Source organism: Scyliorhinus canicula, chromosome 26, assembly GCF_902713615.1.
Source record: "Scyliorhinus canicula chromosome 26, sScyCan1.1, whole genome shotgun sequence".
Lineage (NCBI taxonomy): Eukaryota > Metazoa > Chordata > Chondrichthyes > Carcharhiniformes > Scyliorhinidae > Scyliorhinus > Scyliorhinus canicula.
Genome location: NC_052171.1, coordinates 11,041,356 through 11,055,511, shown reverse-complemented (window position 1 = coordinate 11,055,511; position 14,156 = coordinate 11,041,356). Strand labels below are relative to the sequence as shown.

Here is a 14,156-nt window from a genome sequence, read left to right as displayed (position 1 = left end):
CCATCCTATTGAGTGACGACAATGGCCACCAGCTCTCCCAGGTTTCGCCCCTCTGACGAAGCCCCATTTCGCAGTCACCACTCGACTGTGCCTCTGCCGCCATCAAGTGCGACGAGTCCCTAGAGCCCGCCAGCATTCACCACCAGGGGCATCGAGGTCCACGGGATGGATAAGCAGCTGGCTGCCTCCACCTCTGATGTGGCCCCCTGGGGTTACACGTGCCCATGGCTGGGGTCCGATTGCTGGGCGATCGAAGGTCGGCTGCTGCGTCTGTGCTGCTGCCTCCCGCAGTGTTCAAGCGTGGTGCGAATGGGGCCCATTCACACCATGCCACACGGCACCCCCACCCACGGGAATCCACGTGGGATGTGTGAAATGCGCACTCAACCACGATTACCAATTCCCAATTAGCAACAGCCTTCAGCCGAACAGCCAGAGGCCTCCGCGGTCAGCGGGAGTTATAGGTGATGTCATGTGAGTGTTCCTTCAAGAAAGGTTTTTGTCTTATCAAATGGCTTCAGTGATGTCATCGTGTGGGTGGAGCTGGGCTGTGGCTGTGAGAAAGTTTTGCTTTCACTTTCATCACATTTGGTTTTTGAATTGGAACAGTTAAGGTGGAATTTATTAAGTGTTATACATAGATTGCTGTAGCTGGGGAGTGTCTTTATGTTTTGTAATCGATAAAAAAAATCTTGCTGTGTGCTTATATAAATGGTAACTAAGTTCTTGGATTGAGGCTTATTTCGATTGAAGTGTCCAGGGAGACTGTTGAATCACGCCTCAAGTGAAGGCTTGTGTGCTCATCCTAGCCAAAGTCAACAAAACATAGTACTCTTTGGAGTTTTTAAACTCAGCCCCGAAACAAAATTGGGGGCTCGTCCGGGATAAAAGTCTACCTTTCGTGATTGGGTTGGCTCAGTGAACTTAAAGGCATTGAGGGGTGAGCATATTTGTGATTGCTTTTCAGGTATTGTATTCAAGGTTCAAAAAGGAGGGTGTTCTGGACAATGGCTCTTTCAGAGGCTCAGAAGATTTTGGGGGTGGAGGAGGTCACACGCAGTACCTTACAAACGGAGACTAAAAAAGGACTTTCAGGTGTGGCAAAAACATTGCGGTTTACATTGCCTGACAAAATACGAAAAGGAGGTCATTGCGGCGGTAGCTGAGCATTTAAAATTGCCCGAGACACAGTCAGAATCATTGGAAATGACAATAATTCTATTACAGAGCAAGCAGCTTGAACACGACAAAGACTGAAAGCAGCTTTGAAATGAAAAAGAATTAAAGCCGCTTGAATTCGAAATGAGGGAAAAGAAAGACTAGCCCTAGCAGAACATAAAGCGAGAGAGAAAGGCAGGTACAGATCAGGGAAGAAGAAAAAGAGAGAGAGGAAAAGGGAAAAAGAACGAATAGCCCGAGCAGACGAAAATGCGAGAGAAAGGGAGGTGCAGATCAGGGGAGAAGAAAAGGAGAGAGAGACTTTGAACTTCAGAAACTGGCCATGAAACGTGAATGTCAGTTAAAATTGGCAGAGGTAAAGAGAAAGGTACAGTCTGAGGATAATGAGAAAGAGCAAGAGTGGTATAGTCAAAGGTTTGGTGGGGATCTATTTAAATATGTCCAAGCATTGCCAAGGTTTGATGAGAAGGATGTAGAAGCTTTTTTCATTTCATTTGAGAAGGTGGTGAAACAAATGAAATGGCCACAGGACATGTGGGTGTTACTGATTCAAACAAAGCTGGTAGGTAGGGCTAGTGAAGTTTTGCATCACTACCGGAGGAGGTATCTGGGACGTATGAGGAGGTGAAAGAATCCAACTTAGGTGCATATGAACTAGTGCCTGAAGTTTACAGACAAAGGTTTAGAAATTTAAGGAAAGAACCTGGTCAAACATACATGGAGTTTGAAAGGATCAAACAGAGTAATTTTGATAGGTGGATAAGGGCTTTGGAAATAGACCAAGCGTATGAAGCTCTCAGAGAAATTATACTTTTGGAAGAGTTTAAAAATTCAATTGCTGATGTAGTGAGAACTCATGTGGAAGAACAGAGGGTTAAAACTGTGAGATTAGCAGCAGAAATGGCAGATGATTATGAATTAATTCATAAATCAAAGTTTGGTTTCCAACATCAGTTTCAGCCTGTGAGGGATAGAAACTGGGGACATGAGAAATACTCAAGTGGCAAAGGTAACGGTCATCTGATGGGAGATAATAAGGAGAGTGTATCTTAGATTAAAAAAGAAATCCAGGAGGGTGGAAGAGGAATGAAAAGTTTCAAATGTTTTCACTGTAATAAACTAGACCATGTAAAGTCACAGTGTTGGTGGTTGAAGAAAAGCACTGGGAAGGCTGATGTGGTAAAACAGGATAAGACAGTGAGGTTTGTTAAAGTGGTAAAGGAAAGCCCAAGTGAAGCGAAGGAGGTGCAAAAGATTGTACAGCCTGATCAAGAGGTGATTGATAAGAAGGTGTCAGATATCTTTAAAGAATTTACCTGTGTGGGTAAATTTACTCATGTGTATCAGGAGGAGTAGGTAAAGAAACCAAATTTTAAGAAATACGGGAGCTGGTCCATCTTTGATGGTAAGAGATGTGGAGTTATGTAGTTTGGGAGGAATATTGCAAGAAAAGGTGGTAATATGTGGAATTCGGGGTGAGAGGAGTAGTGTTCCATTATATAAGGTAAGGTTGGAAAGTCCAGTGAAGAGTGGTGAAGTGGTAGTAGGAGTAATAGAGAAACTATATTGTCCAGGAATACAGTTTATCTTGGGGAATGATATAACTGGATCGCAGGTGGGAGTGATGCCTACTGTGGTTGATAAGCCAGTGGAAAATCAGACATCTGAAGTGTTGAAGGACAAATATCTTGGGATTTACCACCCTCCTGGATTTCTTTTTTAATCTAAGATACACTCTCCTTATTATCTCCCATCAGATGACCGTTACCTTTGCCACTTGAGTATTTCTCATGTCCCCAGTTTCTATCCCTCACAGGATTTACCAGATTGTGTAGTAACAAGATCACAAAGTTGAGATGAGAGAAGAAATCAAAGAGTGAAGATAAAGTTGAAACAATTTTTGATCAGATCGTTGGAAAAGAACAGGTGGAGGATGAGGCCGATATTTTTAGTTCAGGAAAATTGGCGGAGTTACAACAGAAAGATATAGAAATTAAACGATGTATCAGAAAGCATACATGGAAGAGGAATCTGAGTGTATACCAGAATGTTATTACCTTAAAATGATGTCTTAATGAGAAAATGGCGACATATGCAGGTGGATGAAAAGTGGGCAGAAGTTCATCAAGTAGTATTGCCGGTAGGGTATAGAAAGGAGGTGTTGCGAGTTGCACATGAGGTACCAGTAAAAGGTCATTTGGGAGTAACGAAAACTCAAGTTAAAATAAAAAACATTTTTATTAGCCTGGACTACATAAAGATGTAGTTGAATTTTGTCGATCATGTCACACATGTCAAGTGATAGGGAAACGTCAAGCGGTGATAAATACAGCTCACTTAATACCCATTCCAGCATTTGAGGAGCCTTTCGCAAGGGTCTTAATTGATTACGTAGGACCGCTTCCTAAAATGAAAAGTGGAAATCAATATCTTTTGACTATAATGAATGTGTCTCCTAGGTTTCCAGAGGCCATTCCAGTATGTAATATTACAGCTAAAAAGATTGTGGAGGAGTTACTTAAATTTCTGACTAGATATGGACTACCCACAGAAATACAATCGGATCAAGGATCACATTTTACCTCAAGGTTATTCAATGAAGTTATGGATAGCTTAGCAGTAAAACAATTTAAATCAACTGCGTACCATCCAGAATCGCAGGGAGCATTAGAAAGGTGGCATCAGACATTAAAGACAATGTTGAGGGCTTATTGTCAAGATTATCCAGAAGATTGGGATAAAGGAATTCCATTCGTACTATTTGCAATTAGGGATGCACCTAATGAGTCAATCAAATTCAGTCCTTTTAAATTAATTTTTGGTCATGAGGTAAGAGGACCATTTAAATTGATTAAGGAGAAATTGGTGCTTGAGCAGACTAAAAGGACATTATTGGATTGCATGTCAGATTTTGGGGAACGATTAAATAGAGCAGAGTAATTGGTTAGACAACATTTAGAAGTTGCACAGCATGTGATGAAACAGGTAGCCAACAAGAAAGCCAAAGTTTTGTGGACCTCATCAGATTGAAAGGAAATTGAGTGAGGTGAAGTATTTGGTAAGAACGCCAGATAGAAGGGAAACTCACCGAGTGTGTCATGTGAATATGCTTCAAAGGTACTTTGAAAGGGAAAGAGAGCAAAAGGATATTTTAGTGATTCTAACTCAAAGTGAAGAACCAAATCCAGATGTCTCTGAATTTGACATTCCCCAAATTAAATTGGATAACGAGGATGTTCTTAAAAATTGGGAAAAATCATTGAGTTACCTTCCAGAGGAAAAACAAACTGACTTGAAAGAGTTATTAATATCACATGGGCAATATTGTGGAAATAAGTTTCAAAGTACTAAATTGGTTATACATGATGTAGATGTGGGAAATGCTGTTCCAATTAAACAACATGCATATAGATTTAACCCTCTAAAATTGGCACAGGTTCAAAACGAAATTGAAAGTATGCTTAAAAATGGTATAATCGAAGTGGGTTGCAGCCAATGGAGCTCACCCATAGTGATGGTACCAAAACTAGACATTACCCAATGATTGTGTGCGAACAATATTAATGCAGTTACAAGAACGGACTCTTATCCTATCCCACGTTTGGAGGATTGCATTGAGAAGGTGGGACAATCAACTTTTATCTCCAAACTGGATTTACTTGAAGGTTACTGGCAGGTACCTTTATCCGAAAGGGCGAAGGATACGTCGGAGGTGGAGGCTGCCAGCTGCGTACCACGTCACGTGGCCTTTGATGCTTGTAGCGGGCATCCCCAGCCACGTGTGCAACCGTGCCAGGTGCTGACTTTGATACATGGCCTCAACAGAGGGGTCACCATCTCCACTCCGTAGGACGGGTCCGAGTTGCCCCCCAGCTGGGTTCGAGCCCCGGCTGCCCCGCATCATCTGGCTTTGCCAGGTCTAGCCAATCTCTGATGTCTGCACCATCGTGTCGATGCCCTGGCCGATGCCCCTCAGCGACTGGGACAAGCTCCGCGGTGCCACGGCCATTCTTCTCTGAGAGCGGGAGTCCCTCTGCACCTCATCGCGGTCAGTCTGGTACAGGGTCACCTACCCCCGGCGAGGCGTCCATTCGGCCGAGATCCTCAGCCACGGTCATCACCAACTGCGCCACGTCTTGGACATCTCCGCTGATGCTGCTGACGTCGTGCACCAGGCTCTCCACTGCAGTCGCCACCTTGGCAGTGTTGGATTCAGCGCCACACATTGTTTTAAAAGATATTTTGGCATTCCCCCCTTTGCTCACTGCCCCCTGCTCCCCCCCCCCCCCCCCCCCCTTGGCCCTTTCTTTGACCGTAGATGGTTTGTGTGGTGTTTGCTTATGGTTTTTTAGTGGGCCCTCTGGACCCCGTTGATCTCGCCCTGGGTTTCCGTTTGGCGTTTCCTTGGGTCTCTCCTCCCTGTTGCCCCCCCCCCCCCCCTCGGTCTTGTCTGCCTTCTGTGGCCCTGTGCGTCCCACCTGCCCCATCCTCCACCCCCCCCCCCCCCCCCCCCCCCTCCTTCCCACCGTTCTGTCAGTTATTATTGGCCTCCAAACAAGTCTTGGGACGGGCTGGTGAATGGTCCGCACGCTTTGCGGAGGTGAACTTGACCTTCTCCAGATGGGGAACTTTCAATCGGTGCGCCCGTCGGTCTGCAGCTGTGGGCGGCACTGCCGATCGCCAACCGAGCCGGATTCTCTCGGGATTCGGGAAGCAAAGGCTCGGGCTTCGGCCCTCTGTCCCCATCTGAAGTTCTGGCAGGTCCGATACACCGAACACTGCCTCTCTCTCGGGCACAGGCCCACCCTTACCCCACAGCCTTGGACATGGCCTCGACGAAGGCTCGCCAGGACATGTGGCCTCGCTGCCACTGTTCACACCTATCGTCCACCTCCGGGAAGAACCTGCTCATTCTTGTCAAGTGCTCTGGGCACCACTTTAAGCAGCATGAGGCCTTGAGCAGGAGGAGGTGGAGTTGGCCTGGTTCAATGCCCCACTCCAGAGTCCCCACCACATTTCTCCCTCGTTCCGTCCAGTGGGGGGTGCGTCTTTTCTGATAAGCGTCCGTGTATGTCCCCTTTTCCAGACGGTCTGCACCCAGTAACTCCTCGAACATTGTGTCTCTCGCGGCCAGAGGGCACCTCGTCCTTGCGGAGAAAGTTGCTGATCTGCAAACGTTGGAATTCTCGACCGTTCAGTGGCCCCTGTCTCTCCGTCTGCTCTTCTAGGGTCGCAGGACCCTCCCCTGTGCCTACGTCCCTCACCCCTAGTGCCCCCCCCCCCCCCCGTCCTGTCTCCACCTCTTTAAGGTGGCATCGAGCTGGTGGAAACATGGTGGACTTCTCACAAACGTCAGATGTGACTACTTTTTGGAAAAAGGCCTTGGGATGTCGATGGATATGGATCTAAACGGCAAGAGGAACCTGGGCAGTACATTCATCATATGGGGCAGCAGGGTAGCGCAGTGGTTAGCACAGTTGCTTCGCAGCTCCGGGGTCCCAGGTTCGATTCCCGGCTTGGGTCACTGTCTATGCAGAGTCTGCACGTTCTCCCCATGTCTATGTGGGTTTCCTCCGGGTGCTCCGGTTTCCTCCCACAGTCCAAAGGTGTGCAGGTTAGGTGGATTGGCCGTGATCAATTGCCCTAAAAAGGTTAAGTGGGGGTAATGGGGATAGGGTAGATACCTGGGCTTGAGGAGGGGGCTCGCAAGGGCCGGTGCCGAATGGCCTCCTTCTGCACTGTAAATTCTATGATTCTATCTTGATCGTCCTTCCCACCTGGGAAAGCGGGAGTGATTCCCATCTCAGTGGGCCCTTTTTCACTCCTTCCGACCGGCTAGTCAGATTTCATTTGTGGATCCGTGTCCAGCAGGGGGCTTTCTGGTTTTACAGGAAGAGGAATTCGTTTTGGGCTATTTTAAGTAGGGAGACCTTCCAGCTCTGCTCCTCCCCCTCTCGGGTTCACCGGGAAAACCTCACTTTTGTCCAGGTTGAGTTTGTAGCCCGAGAAGGTTCCGGACTCTCCCGGACGTTTCCTGGATTTGTTCGTGCCGTTTTGCGGGTCCGAGGTGCAGAGGAGTGTTGCGTTGTGTACTCTGGGATAACACAGGCTGCAACTCGATGCAACTTTGACCAAAAGATACTCCAGATGTTGAAGTAAGTTCAATGTGATTTATTGAACCATTAGCACAGTTCTCTATGAGTTCGACTCTCCTGCTAATCTTGCTGTCGTAACTCAGTCTAACTAACCAGTCGGCTCTAAGCCACGTGGTGGGTGTGATGCTTCTGATCTGCCCCTGTCCTACTCTCTAAGTGTCGCCTGTGGAAAGAGACAAAGCATGTCTGCCCTGTCCTAACATTTGGGTTGTGTAATGCCCCCTTGTGGTAGTGTCACCTCTGGGTGTCTTGACTGCCCATTGGTCGTGTCCTATTCTATGTGTTCATTAGCTGCATGTCTGCATGTCTCTGGTGCTCCCTCTAGTGGTTATTTAGTCGTAGTGTATGGAAGTATTCAGAGCTGATGGTTAGTACGAATCCTCGCCTCAGGGCTATTGTATAGGAGTTTCACCCATAATGTGAACCCCGTCCCTAGCCCAAACCTCTCCGGTATCTCAATGAGGTACTTTCACTCGACTCTGTCGAAGACCTTTTCTGCGTCCAGGGAGACGATCGCCTCTGGTGTTCTCTTCCCGGAGGGGGGTCATTATCACGTTCAGCAGCCGCCTGATGTTCGCAGGTAGCTGTCTACCTTTGACAAAGCCCGTCTGGTCCTCTGCGACCACCTCTGGTAAGCGTTCTCCTGGCCAGGACCGTTGCGAGTATTTTCGCGTCCACGTTGAGCAGCGAAATTGATCTTTTTTGGGGGTATCAGCGATATGGTGGCCTGCGTTAGCGTTGGAGGCAAGATGCCCTTCGCTAGCGAGTCTGAACATCTCGCAAAGTTGCGGGGCAAGAGCCGGTGCGAATTATTTGTCGATGTCCGCCAGGAGTTGGATGTTCTCCGTGACCTCTGCAAGTTCTATCGATGCTTCCAGCTCCCTCCGTCTGCCAACCCCCTACACTTGGCATGTCCAGTCCGTCGAGGAACAGTCACATCCTCGAGTCCCCGTCTGGGGGCACAGAGGGGTACAGCCGCCCCGGTAGAAGGCCCGAACACTTTGCTGACCTTTTTCGGTTCTGCTACCAGTCCACCTCTGGGCTTCACCTCTGCTTTCTCAGCTGGTGAGCCAGCAGGCGGCTAGCCTTCCCTCCGTGTTTATAAAAGATCCCCCCCCCCCCTGTCTGCCCTCTCTTCCCTCTCCTTATTGGCTAGAATTGTTCCCCAATCGCGGCCTTCAGTGCCTCCTAGAATGTGGAAGGTGAGACTACCCCCATTCTGCTTGTTAGTAACATACGCACCTATGGCCTGTGATGTTTTCAAGACCATAGAAGAACAAAGGAAAATTACAGCACAGGAACAGGCCCTTCGGCCCTCCAAGCCTGCGCCGATCCAGATCCTCTATCTAAAACTGTCGCCTACTTTCTAAGAATGGATCCCTCTGTTCCCCGCCCGTTCATATATCTGTCCGGATGCATCTTAAATGATGCTATCGTGCCCGCCTCTACCACCTCCGCTGGCAATGCGTTCCAGGCACCCACCACCCTCTGCGTAAAGAACTTTCCACGCACATCTCCCTTAAACATTCCCCCTCTCACCTTGAACTCGTGACCCCTTGTAACTGACACCCCCACTCTTGGAAAAAGCTTCTTGCTACCAACCCTGTCCGTACCTCTCATGATTTTGTAGACCTCAATGAGGTCCCCCCTCAACCTCCGTCTTTCTAATGAAAACAATCCCAATCTACTCATCCTTTCTTCATAGCTAGCACCCTCCATACCAGGCAACATCCTGGTGAACCTCCTCTGCACCCTCTCTAAAGCATCCACATCCTTCTGGTAATGTGGCGACCAGAACTGCACGCAGTATTCCAAATGTGGCCTAACCAAAGTCCTATACAACTGTAACATGAGCTACCGACTCTTGTACTCAATACCCCGGCCGATGAAGGCAAGCATGCTGTATGCCTTCTTGACCACTCTATCAACCTGCACAGCCACCTTCAGGGTACAATGGACCTGAACTCCCAGATCTCTCTGTACATCAATTTTCCCCAGGGCTTTTTCATTTACCGTATACTTCGCTCTTGAATTGGATCTTCCAAAATGCATCACCTCGCATTTGCCCGGATTGAACTGCATCTGCCATTTCTTTGCCCAACTCTCCAATCTATCTACATTCTGCTGTATTCTCTGACAGTCCCCTTCACTATCTGCTACTCCACCAATCTTTGTGTCATCTGCCAACTTGCTAATCAGACCTTCATCCAGATCATTTATGTATATCACAAACAACAGTGGTCCGAGCACGGATCCCTGTGGAACACCACTAGTCACAGTTCTGGCAGAAGACCTTGTCGGGCAAACAGGTCGTGTCCGATCTCCATGGGGAGCATTGGGCACGGCCCGTCTCCAACCTCACATCCGTAAAGTGTGGAGCGTGGTCGGAGATTACGATCGCGGAGTATTCTGTCCTGACTATTTCTGGAAGCACCTATTTCCCCGCTAGAAAGAAATCGTTCCGGGTGCAGACCTTGTGTACTGATTAGAACAAGAATATTGACAAATACATGAATAGGATGGGAATAGAGGGATACGGACCCCAGAAGTGTGGAAGATTTTAGTTTAGACGGGCAGCATGGTCGGTACAGGCTTGGAGGGCCGAAGGGCCTGTTCCTGTGCTGTGCCTTTCTTTGTTCTTAATTCCTCCTCACCGGGGTGCAGGAACCGCCATCTTCCCCATAAACATTCCCAGTTACCTAGCCACGCCTGTCGTTTTCCCCGCTCCGGGGTGTGATCTGCCCGTCAGTGGGTCCTGTACACAGTTCAAGTCCCATCCCACGATCAGTCGGTGCGTATCTACGTCTGGGATTTCCGCTGTGGTCTTTTTAACAAATTCCGCGTCGTCCCAATTGGTGCGTTTACCGGGACTACCGGTCGAGGACTCAGCTGACCGTGACGTACCGTCATCCTTGTCTCCGTATCGTGTTGGTCACTGTGAACACCATCCTCTTACTTATCAGTAGGGTGACCCACCTAGTACTCGTGCCGTAGCATGAATGGTAGGTCTGTCCCGCCCAGCCCTTCCTTACGCGGAGTCGGTCCTTCTCCCTGATGAACCATCACTCGAACGAGAGACGAGTTGCTGTACAAAAGTTAGGCCTTAATAAGCTAGAACTTAGCCCTGCGGTCGACTGCAGTAAATGGCCGACCGCCGGGCGTACTGACTATTTATACCTCGGTATGGAGGCGTGGTTAACTCAGCCTCTCGACCAATCGGAGAGCCGCCACATGACTGGTCTCAACCAATCGGTCGAGAGGCACATGACCGACCAGGGCCAATGGTAAGCCGGTGTTCTGCACCAATGGCAGACAGCTATGCAAATCACACCGCCACACTCCCCTATGTCGGCTTTCATAATTTTCAGGTGGGCGAAGACTGGATCTTTCCCTAACATTCCAGGTGCCTATCCTGGTGAGGGGCGTCTGTCCCCCCCCCCCCCCCCAGTCCTGGCACTACCTTTCCCCGCTAGTGAGGTGGACCCCCTCCATCTCCCCCCCCCCCCTGTGCTCGATCCATTGCTGTCCCTCTCCGTCTCCTCCTCACCCTCTCTTGCGCTCTGCTGCACTTGTCCCTTCCTCGCTCCGAGCTAGTGCCCCTACTCATAGCCATGCCTGTCCTGCGCAAGAGCTGCCCACGTCCGTAACGTTTTCTTTCTTCCCGCAGCGGCGCCTTCCACTCCGCCGCCTCGTCCAGGCCATTCGCGTGCACAGACACGCCTGTTCCTGTCGGGGTGGTGAAATAGTGGCCGGGATACTCCGGTCTCTGACGCCGAACCCGCGTTCGGCGATCGGCCGGTGAATCCCCATTCCTGACTAAATCGGGAGCGGCGCCGCTTTGGTGATGCGCCGCCCCTTCCAAAGCGGCATACTCCGGGCGTATGGCGCACGCCGTATCGACAGCCTCAGGAAGTGGTCTGAGGCCTACTCCCCGATGGTCCGCCCCCCCCCCCCCCCGACCAGCCGAGTTCCCGGCGGCCTGGGTCTCTCACGCTATTATTTGTCGGCGCGGTGGCCGCGGACTCAATTCAGTGCCGCCACAGCCGGGGGAGGGTCATTCCGCGGGCGGGGGGGGGGGGGGCACTGTTGGGGAGTTGTCCGGGGCCCGCGGGACAGCCGAAGAAGGGGACCGTTTCGTAGGCCGGGTCCGCGTGCGGCCGCCGCCATGTTGCACGGCACGGCCACGGGCCCCGGTTCTCCAGGCCGCATCGGCAGCTGGACCCAGGTGCTCTCCGCCGCCGTCCTGCTGGCCGACAGCCAAACGGAGGATCGGTGGCCGCTTTGCGTCAAATGTTCAGTCGTAAAACGCCATCGTTCCCACACCGGCATCAGGACGTAGCCCGGGAATCGGAGAATCCAATTCTCCAATGTTTTTTATTCTGGAATGTCATCCAGAGTCTGGCTTGGGAATAACATCCGGAATTTTACATTGTTTTTGTCCACTTGGCACGGTCAATCTCGGACCAGGCCTGCCCCAGTTTCTTTGTACACCCAACGTGTGCGTCCGTCCCAACTATTGCCCGATCTGGTATCTGTGCAACTTGATTATCACCCTGGGCTGCTCCCGGCCTTGGTCGGAGTGACCCTGTCCACCTTCGGCTTGGGGGTTGCTGTTCTTTCCAACCGAGTTGCCCAGAATCTGGGCCACGTAGTCAGCCGGGTTTCTACCCGCGATCCCTTCCAGCAGGCCCGCTATTCTGTCGCCCCCGAGCAGGTTTTCCTGGTCCTGGCCCTTCAGGCTCCCGAGGCCCACCACCACCAACCTCTTCATCTCTGTTTCCAGGGGTGACGATCCTCTCGCTCTGGCCAGTCGGTGTCTTTTTGAGCTCTTGGATTGTTCTTCCTTGAGCCCCCCCAGCTACTTCGCCATCCCATGGAGCGGTGTCGGCATGGCGACCCCCCACCCTGACCGCCACCTGGATCTCCGCTTTTGAGTTCTTCCTTCATCACGGTCAGCTCCAGCTCCTTGGTGAGGAATGTCTTCTATTCCTTTCCAGGTCAGGGAGAGCGAGGGGGGAGGGGGGGGGCGTGCGGGGCCTTGCATCGTAGGTCTGTCGACTCTCATTCGCTGTACCTGCCCTTTTCCACCACTTCTGGCTTCCCTGTCGTCTCTTGAGCCTTCTGGCCTATTGCTCTTCTTCGCTGCCTCTTGTTTTGTTTCTGAGGTGAATACGTCTGAATTTCAGGGCTAAATTCGGCCAACAGTGCCTGTCGTACTGTGTTTTTGAGGAGAGCCACATGGTTTGTGACAACTCAGCACATTCCCGTCACAGAGGTCGCCCCGGCGCCAAGCATTGCCGGTGACGTCTCCTCCACCCGTAGCCTCGAGGACTCCTCCGATCGACCTATGCACCTGGTGGAGTGTCGCTGACATCTCCCTCTGAATGTTCCGGCCGCTCTCCAACGTCTCCGTCAGCTCCGGGATAGCATGTTCCACAGGCTCAGCATCCGGCTGGGGCCTAGCTGGGTTCTGGGATCCAGCAGACTTCTGTCTCGCCTGGGGGGGGGGGGTTTCCTGCCTCCACTTGATGTGCGTCAGCGGCTGTGTGGTGCTCACCAGATTGTGCCCCCCTGAAGCCTGACCGTTGCCCACTGAGCTGGCGGAGGGGTGGGGATGACGACTGTGACGCCTCGATCGCGTCTCCTTCGGAGCTCTCCTCCGAGGAGTTCTGCTGGGAAGCGAGAGAGGGGGCCGCCTGGGATGGGCCGATGCCGTCGGCTGGAGGGCCTGCGGGAGAAGGGACATGCGGTCAGTGGGAGGGACAGGTCCTCCGGGCACCTCACCTCTGCGGCGTCCGCCAGCCTCCGCTTGGGTGACCACTCGGTCACCTCAGTCACCTCCGTGGCCCGCTCATCGAAGCAGGTGAGGAATATCATGTCCAGCACCCCCATTGCCAGTCTGGGCCCGCTCCCGACCATTGTGGGCGAGTTTCTCCTGCCAAGACACAGAAAGGGCATCGTTAGCCGCATGCATGGTTCACAGTGGTGGGGGGGCTGGGCAGTGGTGGCGAAGGAAGGGTTGGGGAGGGGCGTTGAAGGGAGGAGGGGTGAAGGGAGGGTTGGGGTGGTACCCACGCAGGGGCGGAAAGGTATCGTTGGGGATGGCGGAGTGAGCCAACTCTCTCATGCTGCCCGCCGTCGGTCGTTGACCGTCTTGCCACAATAGAGGCCGTCCGCCTGGTTGAGCATGCCAAGCTGACAGCCGCTGCCACTTTGTCCCAGGCGGCACTGGCTGCTCTGTACTTCACCTTACGTGACCCTCGGAAGAACAGGACATCCCTCCTGACCTCCACTGCATCTCGGAGCCTCCCCAGGTCCAAGTCTCCACATTTTGGCGCCGGTCGTTTCGGTCCCATAGCTGCTCAAGCTTGCTAGTGGGGTCTGGCCAAGTGGTATCTGGGCTATTCAGCTGGAGAGCCTTCATCTGAAGCCCGTGGAGCTGTGTTACACGGACCAGTTACCGTTGAATCGTATTTCCTGCCTCAGCGAGCCAGACTCAGGGAAGCTTGTCTGTTCCCGCTCGCTACCACACTTAGAAACCTTTCCGGAGAATCGCGCAGTGATGAGATATAGTGGCCATGTGAAAACCAAACCTGTTCCGTAGCACTGAAGCCAAGGAGCAATCAACAGCACACTTAAATATGTTTTAAATATATGATAAAGCACAAACTATATCTTCTGCAAGTTCTCCAAGGCCTCCACACCTTTCCTCAGGTACAGGGCCCGAAGCTGAACACAATACACCAGGTGAGAATGAACCAGTGTTTAGGGGGGCAGCAGGGTAGCATCGTGGATAGCACAATCGCTTCACAGCTCCAGGGT

General features: G+C 51.4%; 1 protein-coding gene across 1 annotated transcript in view; it reads right to left on the bottom strand.

Moving 5' to 3' along the window:
- LOC119957432 (prosaposin-like) overlaps positions 1 to 14,156 on the bottom strand; it is a 70,494-nt gene that overhangs the window by 49,112 nt on the left and 7,226 nt on the right. The window lies entirely within an intron of this gene.